At 41.9% G+C, this 15,866-nt stretch overlaps 1 pseudogene; it reads right to left on the bottom strand.

The window, feature by feature from the left end:
* Window positions 1-2,371: 2,371 nt before the first annotated feature.
* On the bottom strand, window positions 2,372-3,164 carry LOC133964744 (olfactory receptor 2A12-like; annotated as a pseudogene).
* Window positions 3,165-15,866: the final 12,702 nt, after the last annotated feature.

The raw sequence follows: 15,866 nt of genomic DNA, 5'->3' as shown, positions 1-15,866 counted from the left end.
ATTCCAGATTCATTTACTAGACTTGCACTCAGTAGAGCTCAACAGAGCCATATAGGTTCATCTCTGATCCATGCAGCTTCCTTCTAACAAGTTGTGTGGTTATTGGTCCAGTAGTTTATTACATAAACCTGTTGACTGACAAATCAGAGATGAAAACATAACCACCTTAGCAGAGGTAATAAAACCTCCACCCATTTATCAACGAAATGTGACAAACATTAATAATTATTAGAAACACAACAGGAAATTAAAAGTAAAACTATTTTCTAGAATATCTAAATAGTTGACTGTTAATTTTCTGTTGGTCGACTTATCAATTCATTTATTAAAAGCGAATTTTTAGTCTATAGGGTTTTTATATTGTTTTTATTTACATTGTATATATTGGTTTATTTTTGTCGTGCACCGATTGCTGGTTGTACATCAAATTGCCCTTGAAGGATATTAAAGATTTTCTTTTATGGACAACTTTAGTTAATCACAAACTGCATAAACCAGATGGTGATTAATCCAGCAGCCAGCAGGGGGCAGCCTCAGGACATCACAGCAGATCGGATTCTTGTAACAGGCGTCCGAAGACAAGGTTGGAAAAGTACTGGGTTATTCTCTAACAATAGGTTTTTAAAGTATGCTAAATCATCCAGTATCTAAAAGCCAAAAATATAAAAGTAATTTGTATGTAAGGCTGTCAAATATTTGTTCTCTGAAGTGTTTATCAGAAGCAGCATAAAATGACACACCAACACGATAATTTGTCCATCATGTAAGTGTGCTTAGTTCCTCATGGCAATCAGCATGCCATTTGGCCTAATCGGTAGTCCGTTCTTCAACAAGAAAGACCCAAGTTCAAACCCTACTCTTTCGCATTTTCAAGCTGGCCTTATACTGAACTCCTAAAATTTGAGGGATTTCTCCTAGTAATTGCAAAATATCTTACACTATGTAAATTTAAATTGATTAAATATAAAAATAAAATTTCTTCCCGGCACTACGCTGCCGGTGCGAACAGCCCAAGTATTCAACATGAGCGAGGAAAGGAGGCGGACCGCTTTTCGCAGCGCTTCTACCTCCGGTGCGTCCCCGGGGTTAAGAGAATGATGGTTTGACTTAATGTATTGGTTTACATTGCATGTGTCACGTCATGATAAATCCGTCTCCTATGTCGCCTGTACCAGGAGCCGCCCCTGTCACTGGTTATCTTGGCTCGCTGTCTGGTCGGTAACCAGCCGTCCGGACCGCTCCGTGAATAAGGAGGAGGATGTTTCTTTACTTGGAATGCGGCCACTCTATTTCTCGGGTATACAGCAGGAGCAACACTCGTATCACCTCCAGGTGGTCCGTCACTTCTCGTTATACACACCATAGATATCATACACACACTTTTAGCGTCAGGTGCACTACGTCACACACTACAAACTTTCCTTAAAGGGGCAGGTTATACCTGCAACACAACAGCTCTCGGTCTCATATACAGATGGCAAGAGAAAGCAGAATGGGATTTTTACACACACTCTGATAAAGATTCCGACAGTAAAGGCAAGGGGTAGTGATGGATAAGGTTTTCTTTAACAAGTTAAGTCTTTCATTCTCACTTTCCACCTTAAAACTATGAAATGAACTGAACTATGAACGAGTTCAGAATTTAAATGGCTAGTTCATGCGAGGTGTGAACTTGCACAACACTGCAGGGTGATACCTCCAACCTGCTATAACTCTGGAGCAAGCAGCGTTTGCTCCTTGTGTGTTTATTTGTTTCTTATTTTATTACAGACAAATCTATTGGGCTGCATGCACCCAGTTAGCACAATACAAAGTAAACAGGACTCCTCGGAGACTGACGAATTCAGACGTTATGTATTTCATTATTTGGTACCTCTGTCTTCAGTTAAGGGCTGAACGACTGTTTGACACTGATCAGTCTGAGTCAGCCACTAGATGTCAGTAAATAGCCACCAATGAGGTGAAAAGTGACTGATACAAATACATCTGTGAGATCAGTGCTGCTGACCAGCTGTTTTACACACACACACGTATATAGACATGTATATCACTATTGTTCATATTGGATTTCCCTCATAGTGAACAAATTATTGAGATACTTAAAGATTCAACAGGATCACTGCCCAGTCTCAGAAAGGTTGAAGAATTTGTATTAAAGTATTCTACACCCATCAAGTATGTTAACACAAGGAAAATAAAACACAAGATAAAATCCAACTTTAAATAAAAAATAATATAGTTCAAATTGAATGTAAAAAAAATTAAATTAAATTAAATTAAATTAAATTAAATTAAATTAAATTAAATTAAATTAAATTAAATTAAAAGTGCAGGAGGTGCGCAGATCGCTTCTGCGCAGGAATAATTTAAATTAATATAATTTAATAACTGTGAAAATGGTGATGAGAGGAATGTAAAACACAGCGACGAGGATCAGGTGCTCCACACACTTGGCCAAAGCTTTGACCCTACCGTCCAGTGATTTCATCCTCAACACTGTGACCAGGATGCTGAGATAAGTCAGGAGGATAAAAGTGAAGGGTCCAACGAGGAGCAGGGAAATGAACAGAGAGGCCACCGACCAGTGCAAGGTGTAGTCATTTCAGGCGTGTAGTCATTTCAGGCGTCTGAACACAGGTACATAGTCACAGAAGACAGAAGACAGTCGATTTATTATAGCCACAGAAAATGCAGAGATTCCCAGAGCAAAGCACCACACCAGCCCCACAATACAAGACATGTTCTGCAGGCTGTTGATTGAATTGTGACGCAGGGGGAAACATATATAGATCAACTGGTCGTAGTATAGCAAGAGCGCACAACTCTAGAGTCCCAAAAGCATAGTAGAAAAACATGAACCAAGCACAAGTTGAAGAGAATGAAATTTTCCTTCACCAGAAATATGTTTATAATGCTGGGAATCGTGCACGTACTCGGGATCACGTCGATCACTGCCAGGTTGACCACGGCCAGAAAACTTTGGCGTGTGCAAACAGTGGTTAAAGACAATGACGTAGATCACCAAACTGTTGAATACAATCGTGACCACATAGAGAAAAACACCAGGAAGGTGAAGTAACCGCTGATGGAGGGATACATCTGAAATCCAATGATGTAGAGGATGAATGATGACAGTCGTTTAAAACAGCCCTGGGAAAAGACATAGTCGAGCTCACAGCTTCTTCAGTCTGAGAAAGAGAGAAATTCCCAACATAGTAAAAACAAGGATCACTGAAGGTATTACATCATAGTCCAGTTAAAAAAACTCAGTCATAGAATCTCACCTGATTTCCAAGTTGACTTCAACCCTGCGTGACTCTGACTCCTGCAGCAGAAGTGTCTGCAGCAGCTGTTGGACTCTTTGACAGCAGAAAATATACCTTCCTCATCAGCCTCCAGAGATTTCTACGTCCGGCTGATACAGAGGAAGTCAAAGCCGTTTAATTGATCCATAGAGAGCAGCACCAGAGGTCAGATTTGGATTTAACTGGATACGCACCCAAAACCCATCTCCTAATTGTTCTAATCTAAATGATTTGTGATGAGTTCGATCATCTCACCGTTCTTTGATAGAACTGTTTAACTGAGTGTTTTATAAAGGGCTATACAACATGATTGTTGTTAGTACTCTTCTTCTTCTTCTTCTTCTTCTTCTTCTTCTTCTTCAAATACCAATAGTAAAAGTAATAATGATAATAAATTAAATTAGCTGCGGCCATCATTGGGTTCAAGTATTAAAGACTTGATTTCATATATTTTATTTATAATATGTGAACCACTTTCTTTGGCAACTGATCTTTATCTTTTTATATAATGATTGAGTTGATTTGCTCATTTTCCCTTCATCACCACCTTATCACATTAAGTAATTTAATATCCCTGAACTGAATAATGGACCAAAACTACAAATATGCAGGTTTAATTCACAAGTTTTTGAATGATGTGATAAATTCAGTATTAAGTCTGAGTCTTTCCTGATCAAGCAGCTGAGATCCAGTCCACTTTTACCATGAGCAAAGAAAACTGTCTGACCTGCTGAGGACAACCTCTAACCCTCTGTGAAAAGGGGAAGAAGTCAGAATCTTGTTTATGTATTTATTTATATACATATTCCACTTTAGCTATGCACATCCTCTGCACTTTTACAGCTTTTTTTTGCACTTCTGGTTTTATTTAATTTTTTTATCCAAAGGTTGTCAAAGATTTGTAAATACTCCATTAAAGCAGACCAGGTAAAAACAACTTCCGCTGGGATTAGAATATTGTACCTACGACTGAACTGACAAGTTAAACCATCACAGCATGTTCTGGTCTTTCCCTCTGCAGGGGTCAAACCTGGGCCTGTCACCTTACTGGGCATGCCTGTATCACGTGACCATGTGTGCCGACCTACCTGTCATTTTCAAAGAAACTAAGTGCACAATTACAGCGACAGTGTGTGAGCCAATCCTGCTTCTCTGCACATGCTGGATTTACTGTGTTGCACATGGCTAGAAATGTCGGTGTAATAGTTTCTGTGTTGTTAATTGGCTGCTGAGTTGTAAAAGGAGAAGGAGGAGAAAGCAGCAGCAGCAGCATTCCCTGCTCCGGTCGTCAGGGATTTAGGGAAGGACTGAATCCGAGCCCCGACTGAGACAAACAATAGCAGCTATGAAAGGCGAGGGGAGGGGTCGGCCTAATGCAAATATCCACTTTGTGCGCCCCCGGAGAAAACTGCTCTAAACAACTGACAACCACCAACTTCCACACGAAGTGCTAGAGTTAGTGCCGCAGACGCCAAGCCTGGAAGCAGGGTCGTTTTTTGGGAGGATTTACGTCTGTGCGCCTTTTACGCACAAACTTGCCAAGTAAGTTCAGCCATGGAGGCGTCCTTGGAGAACCTCCTCGGTGTCAACAGGCGCAGAGGAAACGTTTTGTGGACACAGGAACCCGCAGCATCACCGAAATGTCCCGAGTGCACCTGCTGCTGAAGGAGCAAACACAGAGGTAAGGAGTCCAAACACAGCTTTGGCTCTCTCTCCTTTTTACGCATCAGCTCAACAATCCATTCCCTTCTTCTTCCCTCGGTACTTTTCAGTTCTGCGTGCGGAACTCTCGTGGGAAACTGCAGCTTTTTCTCTCGACATCCAACAGTTTGTGCCCCAGCCACCATTTCTTTCTCTCCTTCCCCCTGTGCGGCTTATTTAGTGCAGCTCTAAAGCCTGTCTCGGGAAAACGTGATTATCCTCAGACCATCGATACGCTGGCTTTCATTCAACAGATGCATGAGAAAGGCCCTGCAACATAATAGGTCAGTGGGAGCCTGTCTGCTGCTTGTATAGGCGTGGGGCAAACAGAGGGGAATCCCACCGGAATATTGAAACGATAGTTGTGCCCATGTGAGTGACGCAGAGAGAATATTAAATCACCAAAGACGTGACACTGAACCTCTGATGTTTTGATGTTATTCCCTTTTATATATTGAGTTAGAAAAAAACAACTTAATGGTATTATTATTTTAACATTCCTAACAACAAAAAAAAGCACTGATAAGTCAAATTTGAGCTTCGTTTTATTCGATTCTGCACTTTTTTATATCCAGTTGTCTTGTGTAATAGTACTGGTGTGAAGTGCTACTGTAGAACCCCAGCATATCCCCCCAGAGCACACATCAAAGTGGGCTCAACATGAGGCCTTTATCTGAACAATTGCTCCATTCTACCCTGCACCCCAACCCCGGCCACCCCCACAGCCCCCTATTCCCGATTTCCACTTGATTAAGCCCTAAGCTGAGCAGAGTTGAATCTGGAGGGAAAATGGCTCACTAATTCTGACTCTCTCCAGTCTGACACAAAAGAGGAAGACTGTTCTCGCCGCTCTCATTTAAGTCGTGGTTCAATAAGTTGACAGGAGTCCTCCTCTCTGACGTGTTGGAGTCCGTATTGTTGGACAAATATAGGCAGGAGCAGATCGACCGCAGGGTAAATGAGAGGCGGAAGGAAGGAAAACAGACAATTGTTATATACTCAATCAATTAATGGTAATTCCTTCTTCTGATATCAGTTGGGTGTATGTTTCTATCTGGAATCTGCTCTGACTGTTGAGCCAAATCTTCCTCTGCGAAGACCTCAGTATGCCCAGATGTTTGGCTGCTGGATGTAATTCCGCGCTTCTAAAGCACCTTGCGTCCAAATCAAATTCATCTATATTTTTCCCCTCAGTAAATCTTTTTCGTGTATAAATCTTAAAAGAAATATATGAAGCTATTTTTCGTAACAGGAATGTAGAGTTTTCTTTTTTCAAATAGTTGCAGATTCATTTCAATGAAGGTTTTGTCAACATGCAAGGAATTTGCTTTTTTTTGGTGCATAACAAACTTATACATGAGTCGGAACGATGAAGCAAATTAAGATGCAAGTACTTAAGCACAAAACTATACAATGATGTTCAATTAAGCCTCATCAAATTACACACTCAAAAATGCCCTATCTTGGAATGTTATAGAAAGTGGATTGGTGAGAACATAAGCTCCTTGGAGGAGGAAAAAACATCTAAAAAATACCTTCAATATGAAAGTATGTGCAATATGTTACAGATTGTGCAGAAGATGTGCACGTGGTCGCTGGTGTGAACATTATGTTCATGGGGTCAGTTTCATGTGCAGAGGGAAAGAAAATAATGATGACAATATCAGTATGTAAACACAATGTGTTTAGCACCAAAATCAGAAAGTAATTGACTACGTTAGTGTTTATCATCAACCCTATTATCATGCTTGTGTAACCATCAATAAAAATGCGAAACAACTATTTGAAAAGATCTGTTTGTTTCGAGGTGGACACTCAGGTAGAGGTGTAAAGGCTGATAATGTGATTCCTGGAGACTCTTTAGAAAGCGTCCTGTGCTTGTTCGAGCTGAAACGTCCTCCAGATCTAACGAGTGCAGTTGAAAGTGTTGTAATCTACAACGTCCTTTAGGTTTTTACACTGTTTGTAAATCATCATCTGAATTGGGGAGGGTAAGCAGAGGCAGCCTGCAGACTGCACTGTACACATTCTCTGTCTGGTGTCGGGGTTGCCTGGCAATGGGAGAGGTGCCGCTGGATGAAGGCTGCTCCGATCGCTCTTCTTTTCTCCCTCTCTCCATCCCTTTCTGTCTCCAACACCCCCCTCTACCACAACACAGCTTGTTCTCCTCTCTGCATACTAATGAATGAAGCTAAGGCTGATTACAAACCAGGCCTGTCAAAGTGATTATTAATATTCCTCTCTGTGGCCTCCGTTTACAGGCACATAAACTTTATGGGAACTTACTCTACTATTGTTGTGTGAAGCATTTTGCTGTTTTCCCTAATGCAGTGTGAAATACAGCAGACAGGCAGTCTCCCAGCCTCCTGTTATTGTCTGCTGGGTGGATTAGTTATCTTGTGTTCGGCAGGACAGTTAGGTTTTTATATGTCTGTGCGTCGGCCACTAGAGGAGGGCAGTGTGCAACCTGTGTCGAGATGCAGTCAACCCAGTTTTTTTCAGATGAGTGGACGTCCCACTTCTAACTGTATTTGTGTTCAGGAAGTGTCTCGGTGAAATACAAACTTTTTTTCGTCCCCCGGACTCAACGTCTTTCAAAAGCCACATCATTTCAAGGGTCTATCTCCACTGCATCTCTAAACAGGAAGCAATCATGACCCTGACAGCGGCTCACAGACACAGCGAGTGTTTAGTTTATATGAAAGCAGAAGGAAACAGGAGACAAATACAGCAACAGTTGGTGCAATACCACACCAGTGCAATAAACATAGACATGCACTGTTTCTTTAATATAATAAAGCAGCTCAATAACTTTATGTGACAACCAGACTAGCTGTTACTTTTCTGTATAAGAAACTTCATGCAAGGAGATTCTGTTCCGTTCATCTTTTAGCAGGATTATGATAAAATGAACAGATTTGATTGAAACTTGGAAGGGAGCCGTATGAGCCAAGAAGGAACCCATTAACTTTTCGAGCAGATTCGATTAAGGGGGCAGATCCAGGAATTCTATTTGTCTCTTTCTTCAACATTGCGATGGTTGTTTTTTGAACATTTGGCCCAATTTCCAAGAAGATAATTCAAGGACATTGATTTAAGAACAAACAGACATTGCTCACGGACTGATATATATGTTCCTGTAATTTGATGCAGCTAGAGTGAATTTTAGGGGACTATTGACAGAAGTGAGGGCAAGTCTAGTATTATTTTAGTTCTTTAGCTTATCTCCTCTGAAAGAAATTAATAGTTTGACAATGCAACACAATTTTTCCTTATTTTAATACAGCAACATGTCTCATTTCTTGTTCCTAGTTTTAAGCTGTAGGCTTTTCTTCCACTGGCATTTTAAAATATATTTAGTTAAAATAAAAACTACTTGCCGATTTTTCAACTTATTTCATCAAGCATATTTTGCTGATAGTACTGTATCATACTTGTGTAGGGTTTTAAATACACAGTTTTTTCTTGGAAAGGAGTATATGTTTAAATCGTTGCATCACCACTTTTACTTTTCTTCCACCACTCAACAAAAAACAGAACGCTACGTATATAGGAAGTTTCAGAAACTCTTCCTGATAGGCCCTATCCTCAGGAGACGGGTATAATTAGAGCTATGGAAACAGGAAACACCTCGCCCTCCCTATCGTTCTCTCCCCCTTTCTCTACCTCCTTCTCTCTCTCTCTCTCTCTCTCTCTCTCTATACTTAGTTATGCATTTTTTCGTTCAAATTATGACGTGCAGGGAGTGCACGTCGACAGAGAGTAGAGTCTGTAATGAGTTCCGCGATGTTTATCACTGTGTCTCAGGTCCATAGGTTTACTGGAAATGAGGCTGTGGCATGTTCTTTGAATTTTTTTTTTTTTGGAAAGAAATCAACAACCTATTAGTCGGCCGTGCTGCCTGTTATTAAAGAAGAGTCACTGTTATTTTCACTCTATTTCAAATAGCTTATTTCCTTGATTTCATATATTCTTGAAAGAAAATGACAATTGCTAAACACTAGGTGTCAAAAAATCCAATGGTGCTCATCTCCTAGGGATATGAAAAAATAAAATTGCAACTCAGTTATAGGAGCTTTTACCACCCAGTGTTTGGTTTTATGATCTGAAAAAGAATTGTACCACTAAATAATTGTGTCTACATGAGTTGTCTTTCTGCGGCTAAATGAACAAATATCAGAGAGGTAAGCAGACATGTTTACTTCTGTTCATCCTCTCGCCCCTCGTGAATCATGAGGTCAGACAGGCACTAATGCTGTATGTCATTTCGCGCTGCCTATACCGGAATCCTCCTGAACTCTTCAGCCCGCCTTGCATCACAATGCTCCAGCTGTGACCGCCTGTGATTCATTTGTGGTGAATGTTTATACGCCCAGGGTAGTTCAGTGCAAAGTGAGGGACATGGGAGACTGAGGGGCCTCTAATTTCTGCTCCTTCCTCCAAAGATTAAAGACCCGGAGGAGACCAGGTGTACAGTTCAGACCAGAGATTAGCCTTCCGTCGCACTTGCCTTCTCCTTAGACCACATAAACTGCCGCTCGCTGCTCGTGTGCTTACACTCCGCCTCTGTGAAGGTGAGCACATTACGCTCTACTTGTTGTTGTCTTTAAGAGCACGCAAGTTCCTCTTGACTAACTCCAGCAGTGTCTCCCTCTGCTCGGGCACGCTCAGTTCATGAGAGAGAGAAACGTTTTTTTTTTACTCCTTTATTGATTCAGAGGAGTGGCTGCCACCTTTTCCCCTTCCTGGTGTGGAATGCACACCTGGAGGTGTTTGCCGAGTGGCTGGAGTAATCCATATAACAATGCAGGCTGACATCTGGGGCCATCAGCGCTGCTAGAGACCGTTTGCACTCCAACAGCCCCTGCATTGTCTCTAGATCAATATGTGAGCTGCGCTTGATGTCTTTATTGCCACATGTATCATTAATCCTTTGTTTTTTTAGCTCTTACTGAATTATAGAAGGCTACCGATGATGTGAGTCGTTTTAATTAGCAGGAACCTTTTGAAGTTGCGAGAATTAGTAACATTCAATCAAAAAACCAGGAATCATAAAGCTCAGGTAAAGTGCACTTGTCTAGACTGAGTTGACATGACAGGTCAGTTGAGTTGCGCTGCTCTTGGTTTCCCCTCACAGTGCTCACACACACACACACACACACACACACACACACACACACACACTCTGGAGGGAGATGGGTGCAGATAAAACGACTGGGTTACGCCCCGCCGAGGAATTGGGATGCCTGGGGGGGGGCTGGGATACTTTCTGCCTGGCTAGCCTTAATGTTGTGATTTCCCCCAGTCAACAAAGCAGTGTGTTTGATGGAACATGTCAGGTTCCTGCAGGACTTATAGGGGCCGGTCCTCTCCTCTGGTTAGACAGCTGTCAGCCCCTCAGAGCCCAGAGAGCCAGCGACTCCTCCATGTGTTGTTGGAGACTCTAAAGCAGCACAGCAGAGCGAGGTGAGTGCTGATCTTCAAATTTGAACACAGGGTTGGGTCGTTGAGTCAAATTTGCATACGATATATATTAAGCCCGGCTTCTGTTTGAAGTCAATGTACAGTTTAAGATCTTGTTGAAACAGATTTATGGGCGCATGGGTACCCAGGCAGGTCTGTGCAGGAATACCAAAATCCAGCATCAGTGCGTTCACTATTTTTTCATGCCCTATTTCTTCTCCCCTGCAGCACAGCTCAAGTTTGATTACTTTAGACTGTAATGGGAGAAAGCCCCATTACTATACAGGGATTACTTAATAAAATCATTATTTCTAAACCCTTTATCGCAAAGTCTTACATGGTATTGACTGAACGTTCACTGTTCATTCTGTGGTCTGATATGCGTTCCCGGTCAGACTGAGCGTGTCCTCTCCCTGACTCCTTGATGATCTGAGCTGTAACTCGACCTTGCCTCCTCCAGCCACCTGTGCTCGTGTGCCCAGAGAAAACAGTGGCTTTTGTGTTGGAGGGAGACGTCCACACGGCAGGGGGCTAAGGTGCATTAGGGGGCTATGACAGGTGGCGCCCTCTTCCTGGGCCTTCCCCTGCAGTAAAGAGCATGGACACCAAGGGGCTGTTGGTCGGAACAGCTGCACCCCCCCTCCCGTACATGTAGTCGGGGGGTAAAATGTCATTCCTGACAAAGACATCACAGGAGGAGTGGGACTGTGCTGAACTTTTGATTTAAGATGCGTGGATCTTTTTGAAACGTGTCAATGCAGCGTTTGCATATCTCCGCACAGAGTCAGTTCTCGGTCTAAGTGCTGCGGCGGTGGGAGACTCGGGGGGGGGGGGGGGGGATCGGGGTGCCTGGTACAGTATGAGTGGGTAGCTGTGTGCGTTTGTGTTGCGGGGTAATCAATCAAAATCCCAGAGTCTGTCTGTGAGAGGAGGAACGGTTCGGTCAGACCATTTTTATCTGCTGGGGCTGTTTGGGAAGGGGCAGAGGGGGCAGAGGGGGCCGTGGCTCAGGCTGCCTGTGAGAGTCCGGAATGGTGATGTGATGTGAACTCTCAGGTCCGTGTGAGGTGGACAGACCGAGGGCTATGACTCACTTCACTCTGTCCTCTTCATGGACTCCGTCTCCCTGTCCATGACATCCAAGACTGAACTGTGAGTATAAAATCTGTAATGCTGATTCATGCTTACCGTCGGATTGTCCCCACTAACTCACTGAGAGTTGGTGGAGCTGCTTGTTAGTCAAAGACGTGTGTGTCTCAAATGGTTGAGTGGATTCTTTACTGCAACAGTTCATCAAGTAATTATGTAGTTGATTGAAAGAAAAATGAGCAGCAACTCGCGGAACAGCATTTTTACAAGCAAAACGTTTGATTGTGTCTAGTTGTCACATTGGAGATTTGCCTTTATTGGTCTTACATCACAGTAAATGGAGTATTCTTGGACTTTTCTGGTTTAAGTCAGATAAAATTGGTCGTATGAAAATGTCACTCACTATTAATTTAAATTGATGATCAAGATAATGGCACCTTGCAGCCCTTGTTAGTATGGGTTTCACGAGTTGTAGTAATGCTCCTGCAACATTTGATTATTTTTTTATTTTTTATGTACAAGGATCTAGCAAACATTTTGCTGCTGGGAAGATGTGTTTATATTCAACTGACTGGGCAATGCTGTGATTATAGACAGAGTGTTACTGTTGTAAAGGGCTGAAATTTAAAGTTTTCATAACAACTGCTGCTGGGTGGCCTGTGTGGCACTGTGAGGTTGGTACGAAGTGAGGTTGTACCAAGGTGTCACATTCCTCAGTTTGGTGTGTGTGTGTGTTAGTGTTTGTGTGTCTGTGTGTCTGTGTGTCTGTGTTTGTGTGTTTGTTTCAGTTCCTCACAAATGACCACCCATCTATATAACAACAGAGACTAGGCTTCAAAGTACAGTTGATGCACGTTCCAGTTAATGAAGGAGTTCTTTCTCTCCAGTCGCCAAAGTGCTCGCTCGTTGTGGGAACTGTCGGGTTTCTCTATAAACAATAAGGTCTTGACTCGATTATGTTATAATATGGTGTTTAAAATTCAACTGAATTGAATCCCTGTTATTTTAGGTCTTTCATTTTTTTGCCATGGATTTTGTGAAGCACTTTGTAGCCTTATTTAGATAAGTGCTATACAAGTATTTGTTTGTCATTATTATTAGTTCCTCTGATCATTCCTTCTTGTTCTGAAGTAAGTTTGGTTAAACGTGGGTGTGCGTGTGCAAAATACAAATCTCCAGAAATCTGTGTCCTACCTCCCCTCCTAAAGCTGCCTCATATTTTTCATCTGCAGTCAGATGTGACGTTGAAAGATGATGAGAGTGCAGCTCTCCCGTCATCTCACTAATTTGTTCCCTTGATAGATTTATCAGATCGTGTGGCACCCCTGGGACCGGCTATCTGTTTTTTCACATCACATAAATATTGTTTACCAGAAGCCTGCGTAAATGAGGCTATTTTAAACCTCGTGGTTACTCTTGGAAAAACAACAGGAAAGGTTTCATCCTCGCAGTTGTACAAACATATTATTGTAAATGGTGCTGATGTTGTACTGTCCGGAGCTTCACCGCTGTCTTGATCTGAATCGAGACTCACTGGAGATAACGTGCATGAACCCCACTGATGGATTTATTTTGGCCCTCAGCAGAGGGAGGTCAGCAATGTGGGATAAATCATCCTGAATTTAAAACTGTTTGGACCCCAGAACATTTGTTTACTGTGTATCTCAGTGCAGCAGGTTACGCTCCTGATCTAAATCATCAACTGCACAAACACACTGAAGTCACCTCTAGTGGCCACAGAGGAACAGAATGTTTACATTTCTAAATAAGGCCAAATTAGAGAGAGTCTGTGTTTACTATTTGAATTTGTTTCCATTTTTGTTAATATCTTTAAGAGAGTGTAAGTTCTAAAGTATTGTCTTTTGTCAGATAGATTTACAAATAATCCCATCCCTCATTTCCATTATTTAAGATGACATTCTGTTTATTGTTTTATGTTTTCTCTATGTATTACTAGAGCATGGTGGTATACAGTATGTGAGATAATTCTTTAATTTGGTGGAAATAAAAAAAAGTTAAAACTGAAATACAAAATAAAAGTCCTATTATAAATACCCACAACTGTAGAAAGACCATTAATGCTGTGGCTACGTTGGAAAAACAAGTTTCACACAAGGCAGCTTTTTATTAATTAGACAAGAAGGTACAGTTGTGTTGTTGCAATGCTGAACAAAGTGAAACACTGATACTTTATTCAATAATAAATATAACAAACATGATTTGCAGATTGGTGCAGTACCATAGCTCTGATGTGTCCTGAAAATTTACCAGAACTGCTGCAGCTATTTTCTTTTTGATGATGCATCAATGAATACATATAATATGTTTTATTACAGTCTTAACAATACTGGATTAGCTGAACGCTCCAATACAATACTGCTTATTGCTTGATAATCTCACACAGATTTGCACAGTTTAAGAGTTTAGAGAGTAGTTTAATGTAATCCAAGACCCGGCTTCCCCGGCGGTTAAGGGGTTAAGCCGCCGACCACAATGTTCCCAGTATGAGAGCTTCTCTGCTGCATGTCATTCCCCCTCATATCCTGTCATCTCTCTACTATCAACTTGGGAATTAAATACATAAAGTGACCCCCCCGATTCTTAAAAAAACATCTTCTTAAAGTTTAAAAATATATCCAGTCACCATGTGGCCTTGAGGGTCCTGGCTGCAGTCTCACTACACTGGTCAAATTTACACAGGAAGGACTCAACAGCAGGCATCCTGCTCTCTCACTTTGGCCGCCGCATCTGCATCTTGGACGTGTGCCGACTGGGATCATTGTTGGCCGCGGTGCCCCAACATGACCCGCTCTGATTCTCATGTGCAGCGATCTCGACCCAATTTGATAAGTAAGAATTAAAAGGAAGGAAAAAGGAAGAAAAAAAAAAGTGGGGGATGGAAGAGACATAAAAGAGAACAAAAATCTGCCCTCACCAACAGTGAAACCAGCCTAGTGGAAAAGGGCAGCAGAAATTATAGGGTCAACCCCTGCACAAACATCATGAGCTGCAGGGAGAGGAGGAGGAGGATGAGGAGGAGGAGTGTATATTTGCATTGTGCACATGTGTGGTATGTGTGTGTCTGTTTATATAGCAGATTATACAGTAGATATATACATAAGACTAAATCTAGATCCACTGTATATATAACGACACACGCAGTCAGTGATTTACCTTGTCACTTCTCAGTTTACAGTAATGCCTCGGCTTCGTTGTGCTGCCCAGAAATGTGCGACATCAAAGTGTGTATCTCCCTTCCAGTGCCTTCTGTCAACATATCGCTAACTACAGTGCGCTTGAGGTGCGTGAGCCACTGTGTGTTGTGCGAATGCAGCCGGTGACAGTGTGTCTTCTTGTCTCTGTTGTATCATTGTGATGTGCGGCTCTAATGGCGTCCTGACAAGAGTCCAGGGCCTCTCTCTAAATATAAACCAACCTAATTAACCGCCCTCACTACCTCCTCTGTCTACGGGAGCCGGCTTAACGTGATCTTCACATTCTCACACAAAGCCTGCTTTCTCGCAGAAAACACTGCGTTCCAGCGCTGAAATCACGCTCACCCCTCTTCTGGTGTTTTTGTGTCTCAGTGAGTGTTTTCGTGTGATGCTTCACCAGTTTGGGAGGAAGTACTCAAACCATTCCAAAGCATACCCCATAGACAAAAATGTACTTGAGTAAAACAACACATGAACATTTCTACTTGAGTAAAATGTTGCAGAGGCCTTTTTTCAAATAATTCTCAGGTGTTTCTTCACCAGTGAAGCTACTGCTGCAGGAGGCGGGGTCTAATGTTACCTGCCCGCTCTGATTGGATGTGTGAATCAGTTCCCATCTCGATATTGATTACTTTTAGAAATATACAAAAAATAATATGGAAAATGCAGTGTAGTCGCAAGTACAGATATTTGCTAATAGATGTTATGAAGTAAAAGTGAAAAAAGAATGTGATAACAAATCAAGTTGAGTAAAGATACAATACATTAGAAATGTATATAAGCATAGTAACTAATTAAATGTGCTTATGTCATCATCAAGGAATGTTAACTGATTGCACAACTGAGTTTATTCTCAGACGTCCTCAAATGAAAACTACAGTTTTAATGTGTTTTGAAGATGTGCTATCTGTCCTCTGAAACAGGAGGATGTCCCACATATGTCAGTGGCTTGTAAGTGCCAGTGACAGGTTTAGATATTCCCCTGACAATATTTAAGGGGGGACGCCATTGTGGCGAGCGACCTGAGCCGCCAGTCCTGTGCTGATGTCTTTCTTTCTTTTTCCTTTTGAAAAGCAGCAGAATAAGCTGAAAC

This window comes from Platichthys flesus, chromosome 11 (genome assembly GCF_949316205.1).
Source record: "Platichthys flesus chromosome 11, fPlaFle2.1, whole genome shotgun sequence".
Lineage (NCBI taxonomy): Eukaryota > Metazoa > Chordata > Actinopteri > Pleuronectiformes > Pleuronectidae > Platichthys > Platichthys flesus.
Note: the sequence above shows the minus strand (reverse complement) of the source record. Positions and strands in the feature narration are given on the sequence as shown.